General features: G+C 40.4%; 1 protein-coding gene across 2 annotated transcripts in view; it reads left to right on the top strand.

Annotated features, from left to right (window-relative positions):
* LOC139151504 (uncharacterized) overlaps positions 1-17,619 on the top strand; it is a 37,386-nt gene that overhangs the window by 6,082 nt on the left and 13,685 nt on the right. The window contains exon 1 of one of the 2 annotated variants that reach the window (XM_070724363.1): positions 13,011-13,423. The exons of the other annotated variant lie outside the window; for it this stretch is intronic. The gene's annotated coding sequence lies outside the window, so the exon portion shown is untranslated. Of the gene's footprint in view, positions 1-13,010; positions 13,424-17,619 lie in introns of those variants that run through there. 2 annotated transcript variants of the gene reach the window in all.

The raw sequence follows: 17,619 nt of genomic DNA, 5'->3' as shown, positions 1-17,619 counted from the left end.
CTTGGGCCCAAATGCAAGGAGAACATCCAGCTCTCAGTAAAGTTATCCATCACACAAATACAGACATGAAATAAATGATACAATATTTACAAAATACTCACAAAAATAAATTGAAGATTAAATTCTCATACTAATAGTTGCAGATGGCTGCTGTTTTCACAGCCATGGCTTTGTAGATATATTTACAAATATTCATTAATACCTGGGGATTATTAGAACTCATAAGCCTTTGAATTTATCATAGTTTGGATCAAGAAAGGTACATGGTGGTAAAAACTTAACTCTAATACTGTCGTAAAGTGAACAAATTAACAAAAAGTGATACTCGTCCTCAACGTCACCGGAGTTACAGATCTTACAAAATCTACGTTTCGGTTCTATTCCTTGATGACGACCAACTTCTACCTCTAGAGGGAGAGACGAGCATCGAAAACGAGCTAGTGCGTGTATAAATTTTACATTACAAGTCAAAGTTAAATACTTTTCAGGTTCAGAAGATATTAAATGTGCAGTAAGTACGTAATTTAGGTTTGCCTGTTGCATTGACTGACCAATGTTGTTTACAAATATCAACCACCCTGGAGTGAAAACAACTGAGAAAAACGTTCTTATTCCCTACTTCCTGAGCAATCCAGGCATAACCAAATCCATATGAATAAAGAATATTTTTAACTGAAGTGATCCATGTGTGCCTTCCTAGGTTATCTAGAATTCTTAGCATATTGTAAGCATGTCTTGGGAGTCTATTTGTAGGCATTTCGATAAGCTTTAGCCAGTAACTTATACATTTGCGTAAAGTATGTGAAAATATCGGCAAACGTCCACATTCCCCTATAACTGCTTCATTAGTAGTATTATTTGGAACTGCCAGTAGTCGTCTGCACCATTTTCTTTGAATTTTTTCAATACTGTCATAGTATTGGAATCCCCAGATTTCTGCACCATAAGTCAAAATTGGTATAATCATCGAATCAAATAGTCTGAAGTGAAGGCTTAAAAGAAAAACCGTCAAATTTTCTACTAGCTATTGAGAGAACATTCATTGCTTTGTTTGCTTGGCTAGCTAGGGTCGAGACTGCTTTCGACCATACATTCGTAGATGATAATAACAACCCAAGATATTTGTAATAGGGAACTACATCGATTGCAGTATTACCAAAATACCATTTCTCTAGAGGCGACTTCCTACCTGCATTACGGAAGATAACAACTTTCGTTTTGTTTAAATTAACTTTCATCTGCCAGTGCTTACAGAACTCATGCAAATGTTAATAAGGTGTTGTAAATTGGCAATCGAATCTGCAAAAATTACAACGTCATCTGCGTAAAAAAGTGCAAATAAGTCGTACATATCTTGTGTCATTTGTATTCCTATCCGCCCGGCAGAAAACAACATTGAATTGAGTTCTTCTATAAGAGTGAAAATAAGATCGGACTAAGGATACATCCTTGTCTAACACCGTTAGGGCAGTCAAAATAATCTGAAGTGACATTATTTGATCTGACACACGCTTTGACTCCACTGTACATGGACTGTAATATACGGTACATTTTGTCATTTACACCGAGATATTTCAATTTATACAACAACAAAGAATGGTTAATTGTATCAAACGCCTTTGCAAAGTCAACAAACAAGCAATAAAGTTTCCCTCTTCTGACACTGAGATATTTCTGAATAATGGCATGGAGGACAAATAAATTGTCGACTGTGCTGTGATTTTTACGGAAGCCAGCCTGGCAATCTGAGAGAAGATTCGCGTCTTCTACCCAATTTGTAATTCTCTGATTTAAAACAGCAGTGAAAATTTTACCTAATGCATTCAAAAGAGAGATTCCCCTATAATTGTTGACATCGCTTTTGCAACCTTTTTGAAGAGTGGAATAATTATTGAGATAGACCACTCATGTGGAAAAGTACCGGAGTCAAAAATGAAATTGAACAGTTCAGTTAAAAGAGGCAAATTACATCACTAGAAAACTTGTAAAACTCGTTGGGGATCCCGTCTGGTCCCGGGGCTTTACCGTCTTTTAGACTCTTCAGGCATTTCAAGACTTCTTCCTCTGTAAATCTAGAATTAAGAGATTCATTGAGGCCTGTATCGGAATTTACTGAATCATCAATATTGTTAAATTCCTCTTCAAGAGAGGTTGACAGAATATGTTCAGTTACTGTGTTATCTATGCTATTAAGTAAGAACTGAAGTGATTGTACCATGTCTGAATATCAATACTCTCATCTCGGCCACGTCTTTGATTTAGCACTGATTTCAAAGCTGACCAAAAGTCGTTCGCTCCTTTAGAGCAAGCTTCATTTAATTGGCTCCTAATACGGGCCTGGTATTCTCTTTACTTTCTCTACAAATATGTCTAAATCTGGCTTTAGCTGTCATGTAATCATTTAAAACAGCATTTGAACCAACATCTCTGAAAAGTTTTAGTTTCGCATACATGACACGTTTCGACTCAGTACACGCCCTATCAAACCATTGTGGCTGACTGCCACTATGTTTGAATGGTTTACTTTTGCAGAGACCTTCAGAGCCAGCGGACATTAGCGCTTCATTCAGCTTACCAATGGTGTCTTGAAAATTGGGCAAAGAATTTTTCGCTTTTTGCAATAATGACTGGACGCTTGCAGACATAATATTTGGCCGAAAAGAATTCTTACAATTTTCTGTCCAGCGAAAGCGGACAGATCCAGAAGTTGAAGTGGACGGATGTTTTTTATTCTGATGCAAATGAGTGTTGGCTGCCTCCAGTCTGCAAATGAGTGGAAAATGGTCAGATTCAACCCGTGGCAATACATTAAAATAAGTGACGTAACTAAACATTTCAGATGACGAAATTATATAATCGACCACGCTACAGCCATTGGATGTCACACAAGTGACATTCCCAGCTTTATCGTCGTGTAAGCGACCATTCAAAACGTGGATGTCAAAACACTTGCATAAATTTAACGTATCTCTTCCTGCTTCATTAACATGCTCGTCTTTGGAATTTCTTTCCATCTGGAAAGTATCTGGTTCATAGTCTAAAATATTGATTGGTACATTTCTGATTGAGTCATCAACGATAAAATCTGAGAGTGACCCAGTTCTGGCGTTAAAATCACCACCCAACAAAACCAGTGATTCTGGATTGAAAGAACGAAAATCAGTTATAAACGCTTCAAGTGCATCGAATTTGTCTGTCTTATCGTCCGGTTTAAAGTAACAGCAGCCATAAAGAACGTCTTTGTTGAAAGGGAAGAGCGTTTTTATTGAGATGAAGAAAATGCAATTTTCATTAGAACTCTTTATTTCCTTGACTTTGTTTGCAATATTGTGGTGAACGTAAACCGCATTTCCCCCACTCGGACGTCCTCTCTGGCTGCGTCTAAAAGCTGGAAATTTATAAGAGACATAACTATCTAAGAAGTCGACAGAGTCTGTATCGCAACAGAAAGTTTCTACCAACCCAATATGTCAAAATGTTTACAAAATGTAAGAAATTCAGAAACTGAGCGTTTAGCCTTTAAACCCCTGATATTCCAGAACAGAAATGAAATGTCAGTTTTCTTTAGGCCCTGGCCGTATCCCTATGGAGTGAGCGTGTGTGACTTCACAACTTGCCCCGTTGATTCATCGACTTTATAAATGGTCTCCTGGCCGCTAGCTGCGGTATGTATCAGTTTTATCAAAACGGACGAGCGCTTTAGAACCAACATGTTCGTCTAGCAGGATTTTACGGCGGGTCAGCAATTTGGCGCGAATATTACGGACTCTCTTCGTGAAGTCTTCGCCAATACTGATACTAGAGTTGCGTAATTTACTTGCCTTCGAAAGAATAAGGACTTTGTCTTTGAACTTTGTCAGCATTGCTATGATCGGCTTTGCTCCACGTGTTAACGGAGCGTAGTTCAAACGGTGGCACCTTTCGAACTGAATATCTTCTGAAATTTCCGGCTCATTTTTCAGCACATCTTTGACTTTCTCCTCAGCTTCTTCCCAAGTTTCATGAGCGTTTCCTTGTTCCAAGCCGTAGAACAATAAATTGTTCCTTCGACTCTGGTTCTCAAGCTTGTCTTTGTCTCGTTGGATTTGTTCATTTTCTCGTTTCAGACCTGCTATTACTTCTTTAAATTCGTCGTAAGATTTCTGTTTTGATTCGAGTTCTGAAATTCTTACTCTGTTATGGTCAGTCGACTCTCGTAATTCGTTCATTTCGTCTTCTATATTGTCCATTCGAGACTGCAATCTGTCACTATTAGTGCAAGATGCGAGGTATAATGATATTCAAATATGCAGATTACATTAATGAGCATTGTTTCGGTATTAAAATTCTATGCTAATGACCCTTAATCAATGTGGAATATTCATGTACCTCGGATCTTGCATTGTATAATCTGTCAAGTTTAGCGTTCATTTCCCTCGAATCATGGAGAAGTATATCGAGTCTTTCTACGATACCTGCGATATCATTTTTTGTAGCAGAATCTTCTCCCGAACCTGTGCTCTGATTACCGGAACGGAGATTAGGACCTGGATTTCTCTCCACATTTCCACCGATGACAAGTAGACTGAGAAGGCAAAGCTTTATAGTCAATGACAGCTTGCAATTGACCAGAGGTATCTGCAGGGCGGCCATCTTTGGGAGAGTTTGCTGACGTGTCGGGTCGCCGCCAGCAAATTTCCCGATTTTCACGCGATACTGTTCCGTGGCGATCCCCATTTCCCTGCGAGTACTTCAAACAGGTATTCTTGACGTTCAGGCAACTTCAAACACCACCAAGAAACTTTTTGAGACATTTATCTGGACAAAGTTACGGAGCTGACTGTTACACGTCTGCACTGTGCGACGCTCCCATTGTTCCATCCGATTTTGGTAGCCCCAGAGAAAAGTTGGTAGTCTGTGGACGCGGGACTACCGCTAATTTCGAGCCCTGCACTAGCAGTGTTTGTAAGAGATATGTGCACTGCCAATATGATGATAAGAAGAGTGGGATCCAAAATTGCTGAAGTTACTTGACATGATGGGATAATTATATATTACCCCCCCCCTCCCGTATTTCGAATGAGTGTGTCTGTGCCGTGAACGTGTGAATCCTGGAGTAGCGGACGTATTCCAGGTTCCCTCCGAGCCGTAGGCGAGGTGGGGGGGGGGGGGGTAGAGCTGCTACAATGCAATAATATCATACAACGACGATATGTCAGTATAGTGTCAATAAATTGCTAATTTGCATATTCAATAAACTTTCATAATTAATGTGATACGTCTAGAAATGCTCCATCAAATCTGATGAAACGTGAACAGATCTATCTCTTCCAGTAGTGTAAAGGCGTGTAAAGATATGTTGCAGTATCATCATGATGTCAATTATTTGCATATTTTAATATTTAATCTTTTCGTAATTAGGCTGATATGACAAAAAATATTTCAACAAATCTTATGAAACTTGGTACAAATTTTGAGCTCACGTTACTTTACAGTGAATAAAGAAATATATCTGTGTCATGTTAATAAAATTTTAATTTGCGTATTCAGTGAACTTTCTTGAATGGAGTGATATGTCCAGATATGCTTCATCAACTTTGATGAAACATGGTACAGATGTTGATCTCTGAGTAACTGTGTAAGGACATCAAGAAGTATCATATCAATTAATAGTTAATTTGCATATTTTAATGAACTTTCATAATTATTATGGTATGTCTAAAATCAAATTTGGTGAGATGTGGTACAGTCGTAAATTTTATAGTTGTGTAATGATGTGCAATGATATGTAACAGTATCGTGGTACAGATGTTAATATCACAGTACTGTAATACTGTGTGAAGACGTTCAGAAGCATCATGTCAATTAATTGCTTATTTGCAAATTTGATGATCTTTCATAATTATTGTATTATATCTAAAAGCGCTGAATCAAATTTGATTAAACGTGGAGCAGATGCTCATCCTCCAATAGTGGAAGGACTGCAGTATTCTCCCCTCTCCCTAGAATTTTTTATATTGGAGGCAAAAATGTGGTGCGAGGCAGGAGTGACTCGCGTAGGGGACCAGGAGTGACTCACGTAGGGAAGAGGGAGGTCTAGTGAAGAGTAGAGGTTAAAATGGTGTTATTTGGTGGCAATCTTGGGGAGTATTTCTACAGATTTTTTTGGTATGAAAATTGAAAAGAAAATAAACCTGAGACAGTATTCCAAAACTTTTATTGATTTCAATGAAGATTACAATTTTGAAAACAAAAAAAAAATAGCAACAGACATATTCACCGATGTCCGATCATAACATTCGCGTGTTCTCAGCCTGATGCACGCCTTGGCCGAGCCTAAAATAGATCATTAAGCTTTGGGAGGGAATACACAAGCAAAACCTCCTAGAAAAACTTCAGTATACTAGTACCCTGCTGTCCTGGCAGCTGTCCTGGGTTACTCCCACGTTCTTCTTGGCATGTTTACTCAACTAAGTCTGTTAGCTAACATTACGGCCTGTGTCACGCAAATATGGCTGCTATCGATGAGTAGCCCCACAGTCACCTGTGGTCATTTGTACATATGCCTGAGAAGAAGACATACAGGCATATGTACATACTTCTATGGGGCGCATATGACGCAGAGCGGAATAGACCACAGGTGACTGTGGTAGCCGATTGGCTTATGATCTCGGATGACATCACAGACGCGAGATTAGCAAGATCGATGAGAAAAACGTTTGCAGTCTGCATGGCCATGGAAATCCGGTCACGACATGCGACCTGCGACTTCAAAACTGCGACCTGCGTCCTGCGAGTTTGAAACATGCGACCTGCGACTTCGGCATTTAGACCTAGGTGTAACCTGCGACTTCACAACAGCGACCTGCGTCCTTCGTGTTTGTCAAACTGCGACCTGCGACTTAACAACTGCGACATGCGACAACAACACGTAACGTTTCATGGTGTTTTCCTCAGTATTAGATTGGAGGCGTCTTGCGTGAACTTTAATCCTTTGAGCGCCAAAGTCTATTTTTGTCCCCTTTATATAATAAACCCCTGTCAATTTTTCTCCAATTTTTGCAAAAATTTTGGGAAAAACCTGTAGCCAATGAAATGTGATGTCAATTTGGTCCAAAATTATCAAAAAATTACAGAACATTCATACAATTGGTAAAATTTTGCACTAAAATTTTGGTGGGAGAAAATTACAGCGCTCAAAGGGTAAAACGTGGAAAGGAGATTTAACGTTCAACATCTATCAATTAATAAGCCATTGCTTTCGCTTCGGTAAATCGTTCACCAAGTCTGGCAAAAGTCATTCATGTACACACCAGTTCACTCATTTCATCTGGAGAGACAATTTTATGACGGAAATGTTGACAGTCCGTGTTAATGCATGGAAAATAATATGCTACGTGATAGGCATTTATATGTTTATATTATAATTTCAAATTATTTTAGATATTCTTCGTCTGCCTTACCTCGCTTCTTTCCTTATGTTATCGACAAACCTTTTGATTTTTAGATATCTCTGGTATTTATCCTCATTTCATTGTGGTATAACCATCTAGCTGTCTGTTTAATTAATCAGTTGTCCCCCCCCCTTGTATAATAACTGAGTTTGCAAACATTAGAATTTTCAGTTATTGTCGTTCATTTTCTAACATTTCCAGTTTTGTTCCAATTCTCCGGTGATTGATCATCGGATATTGCCATCTTTTCGTCTAATTTCATTTTACTTTTTCGTTAAAAAATCGAATTGTACAGTTGAAAAATAAAAATATTCTTACTGGTTTACGGACTACATTTGTCTACACAAATAACATATGCAAAGTAAAGCAGTTAAAATCATACTGATATTGAAAGAAGTGCAATCCAAACATAATTGCTACCCATGAATAGCCAGTGACTGACTTTCTTTATAGATAACGCGAGCTAAACCGTAAAACAGGACATCATGAAACCCTCGACTCCTACAATCCTATTTTCAGTGTTTAAGCCCAATATGTACATACTATAATATGTACATATTATTTTGTGTGTGTATATATATTTTTAATTAGATCATGTGGACAGAAAAGTTCCAGAAACTAACTCTGATGTAGACGTTTAAAAGCCTATTGCTATTGCATTATTTCAGATCAGTTTGCCTTTCGTAAGAAGGAAAATAAATTTGTGCTCTTCGTTTGTGGAATTCTCTACCGTCACACCTTCGTGCACTTCTATCGCTGGTTGAATTCTTTTGCGTAGGCCAGCGGTGCAAAAATTATGCTCTGGTCGCGAGAATGCGGTAAACCGGCTGATTTAATAAGTGAGCTATGGCCAGTAGTTGGTAAAAATGCACGTTTCACATTGTTGAAGCTATCGTGCTATGGGCATTTGTATGCCATTGTACATTATAGAACCAAAACGTGTAGGACAAACGTGCATGACTAAACACTGTAAAAGTCTGCACGTTAGACATTTTAGACACGTTAGGTCCGTACACGTTAGGTTTGCACGATACACGATAGGTTAGCATGATTGGCATGGTAGATTTTGACCGATGTTGAAAACCTGATGATAGAAATTGGAGTCATGTGGAGAACCTAAAATGACATACACGTTAGACATTTTAGACACGTTAGCTCCGTACACGTTAGGTTTGCACGATACACGATAGGTTTGCATGATTGGCATGATAAAATTGGAGTCATGTGGAGAACCTAAAATGACATACACGTTAGACATTTTAGACACGATAGGTTTGCACGATTGGCATAATAGAGTTAGACCTTACCGTGTTTGTAGGCCATCACGTGAATCTTGAGACATATCGTATAAGGTGCCGACCTAAGATTTACGGAGCTAACGTGTCTAAAATGTCTAACGTGTATGTCATTTTAGGTTGTCCACGAGTCAAAATCTATCATGCCAATCGTGCAAACTTATCGTGTAACGTGCTGACCACGTTAGGTTTGCACGATACACGATAGGTTTGCACGATTGGCATTATAGATTTTGACTCATGTTGAGAACCTAAAATGACATACACGTTAGACATTTTAGACACGTTAGGTCCGTACACGTTAGGTTTGCACGATACACGATAGGTTTGCACGATTGGCATGATAGATTTTGACTCATGTGGAGAACCTAAAATGACATACACGTTAGACATTTTAGACACGTTAGGTCCGTACACGTTAGGTATGCACGATACACGATAGGTTTGCACGATTGGCATGATAGATTTTGACTCATGTGGAGAAACTAAAATGACATACACGTTAGACATTTTAGACACGTTAGGTCCGTACACGTTAGGTGTGCACGATACACGATAGGTTTGCACGATTGGCATGATAGATTTTGACTCATGTGGAGAACCTAAAATGACATACACATTAGACATTTTAGACACGTTAGGTCCGTACACGTTAGGTTTTTACGATACACGATATGTTTGCACGATTGGTATGATAGATTTTGACCATGTTGACAGCCTAAAATGACATACACCTTAGACATTGTGTCTATAGACGTCAAAAGTGTACGTCATTTTAGGGTTCAAGATAAGTAGAATTGTATCATGGCAATCATGAGACATATCGTATAACGTGCCGACCTAACGTTGACAGAGCTAACGTGTCTAAAATGTCAAACGTGTATGTCCAATGAGGGTCTCAAAATGAGTCAAGAGCTATCATGGCAATCATGCAAACCTATCGTGTATCGTGCATACCTAACGTGTACGGATCTAACGTGTCTAAAATGTCTAACGTGTATGTCATTTTAGGGTCTCCAGATAAGTTGAATGGTACAGTCATGATATACACGTTAGACATTTTGGACACGTTAGGTCCGTACACGTTAGGTCTGCACGATACACGATAGGTTTGCACGATTGCCATGATAGATTTTGACCCATGTTGTGAACCTAAAATGACATGCACGTTTGACATTTTAGACACTTTAGGTCCGTACACGTTAGGTCTGCACGATACACGATAGGTTTGCACGATTGGCATGATAGAGTTAGACCTTACCGTGTTTGTAGGCCATCACGTGAATCTTGAGACATATCGTATAAGGTGCCGACCTAAGATTTACGGAGCTAACGTGTCTAAAATGTCTAACGTGTATGTCATTTTAGGTTGTCCACGAGTCAAAATCTATCATGCCAATCGTGCAAACTTATCGTGTAACGTGCTGACCCAACGTGTACGGACCTAACGTGTCTAAAATGTCTAACGTGTATGTCCAGATAAGTCGAATGGTATGGGTACCATATGTCAATCGTACAGTCATGATATACACGTTAGACACTTTAGACACGATAGGTGCATACATGTTGGGCGTGCACGATACACGATAGGTTTGCACGATTGGCATGATAGAATAGGACTTATTTGTACGCCCTAAAATGCTATACATGTTAGACATAGGTTCTTTAACGTTAGGTCTGCACGATACACGATAGGTTTGCACGTTTGGCATTTTAGGCACGTCAGTTCCGACCTGACATACACGTTAGACATTTTAGAAACGATAGGTGCGGATATGTTGGGTCTGCACGATACACGATAGGTTTGCAAGTTTGGCTTTTTTGGTCACGTTAGTTCCGACCTAACATGTCAAACATGCACTACTAAAATGTAAAAATGTCGAAAATGAAAAATCCCGACTTCTGGCCATGGATGTTTTAATACAGTGCAATGGTGTCCCTCTTGTGTTTCAGGCTCGTGTTCAGAGCAATGGTGCGAACAAATCAAGACTGATGTCGCAGTTTGACAAACACGCAGGACGCAGGTCGCTGTTGTGAAGTCGCAGGTTACACCTTGGTCTAAGGGACCGTTCAGTTTTTACGGCCGGGGGGCGGGAAAATCCAGGGGGGGTCATCGTAATTTTGGAATCCGCAAAGGGGGGGGGGTCATCACTTTTTCACTGGTATAAAAGGGGGGGGGTCACCACATTTTCAAAAACATAATACCAACAATAAAGTTCACTTTATGCCATGGCCATGATCGACCCTCTTTACTGGCGGCCGCCTTCGGCGGCCCACTACAATAAATATACATTATGTACTACCCATGACCCTCTTAACGGGCAGACGCCTTTGGCAGCCCACTCCAATTAGGTTTACTTCATGCAATGGCCATGATCGACCCTCTTTACCGGCGGGCCACCTGCGGCGGCCCACTACAATAAAATGACTTTATGTAATACCCCACGGCAATCTTACCATAAAATTCCAATTGAAGCCGCGGCTTGTATCAGAAACATTTTTGAGGGACCCCTGGGATCACGCACTGAATAATGGTAATGGCCGCGCGCCTTCAGCGGCCCTGTCCAGTAAAGTCTACTTTATGCAATAGCCATGATCAACCCTCTTTACCGGCGTGCCACCTTTGGTGGCCCACTAGAATAAAGTTGACTTTACGTAATGGCCCATGACCCTCTTAACCGGAGGGCTGCCTTTGGCGAACCACTCCAATAAAGTTTACTTAATACAATGTCCATGGACATGAGTTGTCTATGGAAATGAAGTTAAAAATTGCCTTACAGTCGTCCTAATTAACAGACGTTTGCATGGATGTGGCTGAGAAGTTTGTGCACTGGCATCTCTGCTATACGGATAAAGTGCGCTGCGTACCGGAGTTCAAATCCAAACCATGCGGGTAAATTTGACATATGGGTTTTGGTTATTTTTCAGGGGGGGGGGGGGTCATCAATTTTTTTTCGTCTGACAAAGGGGGGGGTCATCTTTTTTCACAAAAAATGCAGGGGGTCTATATGTTTTTGAACACCGGCGACAAGATTTTGCCGCCCCCCCCCCGCCGTAAAAACTGAACGCACCCTAAATGCCGAAGTCGCAGGTCGTATGTTTTAAACTCGCAGGTCGCAGTTCTGAAGTCGCAGGTCGCATGTCGCATGTTGTTACCGGATTTCCATAGCATGGCGGCCCAGACAGGACGTATTGAGTTTTTCCTCACTGTTTCCTCTATACAGTTTCTCTCATTTTCTTCGTGTTCTGACTGATCGGAGTACATGAAGTAAATGATTATATGACCTAACCCAGCCTCTTGGCTATTTTTTTTTATTTTACACCCTATTACAAGGACGTTTATCTCTCATACACGCATCTTGTAATTAAAGTCAACACAACTAATTATGCTAATCCGTGGACTTATCAGGGATTTTATGGGTTAGTCAACATTGCGAAAGATAGGAAAAGTTACTTTTTCATTTACATCTCTATCTTTCGCAATTGTCCTTTCGTCCTTGCAATGGAGTGTAAAATAATTAAAGAGTCATCTATTTTATTTTCTCCGATCAGTCAGAGCTAAGGGTATGGTAAGCAATAATCATCTAGAATTTATGATTATGATCATGTCATGTAATAAACTTGTTTCTCGACTGTCTAAGATTATACAACCCATACCCGTGTCTAGTGTGCGCCTATTACTTTACCCTAGCTATCTCTGTGTAGTATTTCAAAGAAAACAGTCCATATCTGTGAATTGCTCTCCCTATATATAGCTTATGCCCTTCATTAATCTGTTCTGCCGATCACCAGCGTAGGGACTTATCGCCCTGACCAAATAACTTACAGCTCATAGTCCGTCTACGCATGGCCCGTCTACTACTTATGAGCGCTGGGCGCGATATGCAAATGTAAGCCTTATGTCGTGTGCAAGATCGAGTCAACCCCCCCCCCCCCCCCGAACATGTTCCTGGTCATTTCCGAAATTCGCAACGCCCGCCATACGATAATAGTATTTTTTACTATCATTAACCAATCAGCGGCCAGTGCACCATCAGTAAAAAATTTGACACCACAGCTCCAGAGAGAGAGAGAGAGAGAGAGAGAGAGAGAGAGAGAGAGAGAGAGAGCGTTTGTTTAAACCCTATCCGTGGAAGGTTGAACTTTTGATAACCGCAGACGCAGCCTACCTGTCACAGATACCTGTACCCCTCCCCAGTACTAGTACCACTCTACTCTGATACTCAGACAACCTCACCTATGCGTAATTGGTTTATGGGTCAAGTAGTAGAGTTCTTAGAGTTCTCTCATTGGCTGATGTCGACAGAGCTCAGTAGGGCTAGCTTATTGGTAAAAGTCTTGTCTTCCGCGGTATACGTATTTGTAAGAGATTGTGACAGAATTTGGGACTGCAGAAACTGTTTTGTCAGACAAGTTACTTCGATACTTTTTTGTGACGGACTTTACTGTCGCTCGGAGGGAACGTGGTGAACAATTCACGAAAGTTGTGAAAAACAGTTATGGGCAACACCGTGCGCTAGCCTGAGAGTGCGACCCGATACAGAGGGCTGTCGAGAAAACTACTTTCTCTCGTAGAAGTCGAAGTCCCGCGGAATACAGGTCTTTCTTCTACCAGTTTCTGACCATCAACATCGCGACGAAGATAGAAACACTGATCAGTTAAACCAGGAAATATCGCTTGAGACATTTCCCACGGTAGGTTGAGTATATACTAACCAAGACTTACGTGCGCACAATACTACGGGAAAGCGGCATCTCAACCCGTCCGTTTCGACCACGCCCCAAGCGCTTGTCATTTTGTGTCAGAGTTTGGCACACACATATTTCTTGACTCTAACGTTCAAATTGTTTTACTTTGACACTCAACAACAAAGAAAATGTCTATTGCCACACCTTCATTAAATGCCAAATGTTACTAAATTAAAAGCCAGCAGAGAACGTGTACCTCTTGCAAAAGTGACAGCTGCAGTATTTTTTTTCGACAATCGTGTAAACTGCGCAGTCTTGTGGTCAACCCATGCTGCCTCCATATCCATGGTCAAACCACAACGGAGGTTTGGCCATTAACATCACGGGTGGTTATTTGCAAGGATAAGTAATTTTTCGACTGGGAATATTGAAATAAATGCAAAAATTGAAGCTAGTCTTTATGAAAATGGCCAAAAGTACATGTGTACTAGTATATAGAACCCAGATGCGAAACTCAAGGCGCACTTCTAATTCGTTAATTGTTAGTTGTGACCGACTACTGCTCGTCACTGACAGTTTCGATGGCTTCCTCCGACTGTATAACTATCTAGTGATACTCATTGTCGCCCACTGCAACAGGGAGAGTTACTGGTCTTGCAAAACATGTACGCGAATGTTTTTTACTATCGTTGCTGCCAGTCGAAATTTATTTGCCCTTTGTACACGTGTTCCTTTCACGCCTCATATATCACCTATCTGAAAAGTCGAGTATCAATGTTTTGCGAAATATCAATGTCGGAGCTCCGTACGATGACTGCTGTTTGCCTTTCTTGGCACGTACGTTCTTTTCAGTATATACTGTGCATTCTTTGTGTAGATTACGCAAGGACAAATAAAAGGTGCGACGAAAGGCCTTTGGTCTCTTTTTCTGTTCAGACAGGTAGGACCGATGACATAGTGCATCTACAATTTGCATTGCAAGGGCGCAATCTCCTAGCAATTCTTATAGCAAAGACAAAACATGAAAACATGCCATGTGTCTTTGGATAAATTGTGGCATTTCGGTCGGTGTTACTTTGTGTTGAACACTAAACCACGGTCTACTCCTCCGGTGGGGTAGAATTAGCTGTGGGTCCATAGCTACGCCTTTTACCCTCCACCACAAAAGTCGTAAACGTCAAAATGAGCCCGTAAAAGGCAGGAATACAGTGTGAAAACACTACAGCTATGGGCCCACAGATAGGGTAGAGTAACCGTGGCTAAGGCCAAGAAAAAAAGTTTGTTTCTCGTCGTCGAACGCGTCAACTCAGACCCACCGCGTCATCCTTGTTTTCTGTTCATTAGGAAATAAAATGAAAAACAACTCAAAAATACGCGACGATAGTGCATAACATTGTATAAAAGAGAACTGTAAACAAAATAATGACACTAACAAAATTAGTAACATTCCATTCATAACTGTACTCATACGTCATTGTTATATTAAGCTGTGAAAACTGTATTGCTGCGCTAAAAGGCAAACCACAGAACAGTTGCTATGCAAAAATACTAAAGTAACACTGCTGTGCATTTATCTCTGCGTACATTCCTATGTTGTTTTCAAGTATTTTTCGCGTTCTTGTTGGTTGAAGAATAAAAAAGAGAGAATATCGCGTCACCGCATCTTTTATGCAATTTATGTAGGATGAGAAACAACTTTTAATTTTTATTGGCCTAAACTTTTGGCTGAACAAGAAATACAAACAAGTCTTTTTAGCTAGCATCCTTTTTAGCCAATTTAAGATGCCGCCAGTTTAAACTTTTCTCCATATTTACTATGGTCAAGATGTCTTTTCAGTTAAATCACAGTCACCTGTGGTCTATTCCGCTCTGCGTCTATATATGCGCCCCATAGACGTGTGTACATATGCCTGAGAAGAAGTCACGTCTATGGGGTGCATATATAGACGCAAAGCCGAATGGGCCACAGGTGACTGTGGCTAAATTAACAACCTGCTGATTGCAATGAAAATTCAAAATCGCTAAAACATGTGTATTACAGTACGTTCGTATCGAGCAATGAAACGCAAAAGTCATATGACAGACGCCGGTTGTGGTTGACCTAGATCCCGACACCCTATACTCACTTCGACATCGGCACTTTTTACAGTCACATGCTTTCTAAAATTCGTTCTGCCTGTTCTGCGCCCAGGCTACGTGCCCCGTAGACGTGTGTGTACACACGTCTACGGTCTATGGGGCACGTAGGCGCAGAGCGGATTTTTACAATACACGTGAGAACATGACTGAGACTTGATAACATATTGGCTATTAACCGGAAAACCCGGCCCGAGACGACCGATGCGCCTTGTGCCGATGATCGGAAAATTGCCCTCACATACGGCGTGCACGCTGGTTAAAACGAAGATCATCAAATTCTCGCTTCTACTGTCTATGCATGGATGAGTCGCAAATTCATGGGCGATTTTGAATTTTCCCGCCTCAAGGAAGCGCCTCCGGTAACACTAAACATTGAGCTAGCATTAGAGAACTTGAATCTTCGCTAAGGAATATGCGTGGATATTTCATCAAGAAACAGTTTTATATCAATGCACAATGACATTGACATTTTCGCCTCATTATGTAATAACCCAGCGGTAGTATACCATTATCCACAGTTCACAACATATATGCACGAGCGATAGCGAGTACATATATATTGAAATTCAGGCATGGAATGTCAAAAGGCTAAAAAAGGATTTTGCTCAAGCTGAGAGTTCACGCATGTGCCAGCCGTGGTATATCACGAATACACCACGGTACCTTTCACATCTCGGCCAATCAGATCGCTGTATTTGCACCATACTGGTATAGTACATAAACACCCAATATCGCCTGTTCCTTTTATCACTATCGGCTTGAGTGTTATTTGTTGACATGAGAAGAAGTCCAATGCCTGATGCAGCACAAATTGCTCGTGCATATATGTCGTGAACTGGTCAAAGTCTCATGTTTATCGTAATATACGAATTTTACTAATGATAGCAAAAACCTTATATTTTGAGGCTTTACTTTTATTAAATTTTGCACTTAAATATCGGATTGTTTGTGTCAACAGGTTTCATTCATAAACTATATGCAGAAGTTAACATTACGCGCGACGAATCCTCCATACCTCAATGAAATCCAAGAGGAACGACGCCGGAATTCAAAAGTCGTCGTACAGGAGGAATTTTTAAAGGTGCACTATGCTATTTTATTATCATACCAGTATATTGATGGCGCAAATACAGTGATCTGATTGGTCGAGGTGCGAAAAGAACCGTGGTATATTGGCGATATACCACGGCAGGCATACGCGCATGCGCTCAGCTTGAGGAAAAATCTGTTTTTGACGTCCCACGCTATAATTTCAATATACTGTTATGACATAATATAACGATAAATCACACCCAGCGACGGTATACCCCGAAATTTTGGCCAGTTCACTTCATATATGCACTCGCTATCGCTCGTATATTTCGTGAACTGGTCAAAATATCGTGGTATACCGTCGGTGGGTGTGCTTTATTGCTTGAACAATCGTTACCGATCTAACACTATCCTATGCTTTAAATTTCTCCTGGTTTGGTTCACGCTCGATCGTCTTATAGCACATAGAGAGGCCGCTATTTTGTTTGTTGACACTGAGAGTTGCCATATCAACAGGTGTCACATGTGCAACGTCAGGCCGTAGGGCAGTCTATATGCACCCCCCCCCCCCCTCCCAGGATAACAAACCTGTATTTTTCAGAAGCCTTCAGAGAAAGACGCTTATTAATTCATCCACTCACCAGCTCAAATTCGAAAACCACTTGTTCAGTATAATTTACGTGGTTTGAATAAAATGAAAACATTGATTTTTCAGAGTACAGGGCGGCTCATTTATATTCATGACCATTAATATTCATGAAAAAATTCTAACTTTTACATGCTTGTATGTTTTCTGCCTTACAAATAATAAATCCATTCCACTGTACGTTCGAGGTATTTTTTCAGGTTTAACTGAAGTACCCGGAAAGAAAAAATCTTTAGTAGTTATAAAGGAATGTTTTGAAGCTTCTGAAGGATAGTGTACTTCTTTGTCATGTTTTTACTGTGCTTATATCATCTCTCACCACTATGAAGTTTGGATTACCATAGCGCTGTACCAGTTACCTGTTTTTCTAATGATCTAGGTGGTT

Source organism: Ptychodera flava, chromosome 15 (genome assembly GCF_041260155.1).
Source record: "Ptychodera flava strain L36383 chromosome 15, AS_Pfla_20210202, whole genome shotgun sequence".
Taxonomy (NCBI): Eukaryota; Metazoa; Hemichordata; class Enteropneusta; family Ptychoderidae; genus Ptychodera; species Ptychodera flava.
This window is presented reverse-complemented; position numbering and strand designations above follow the sequence as displayed.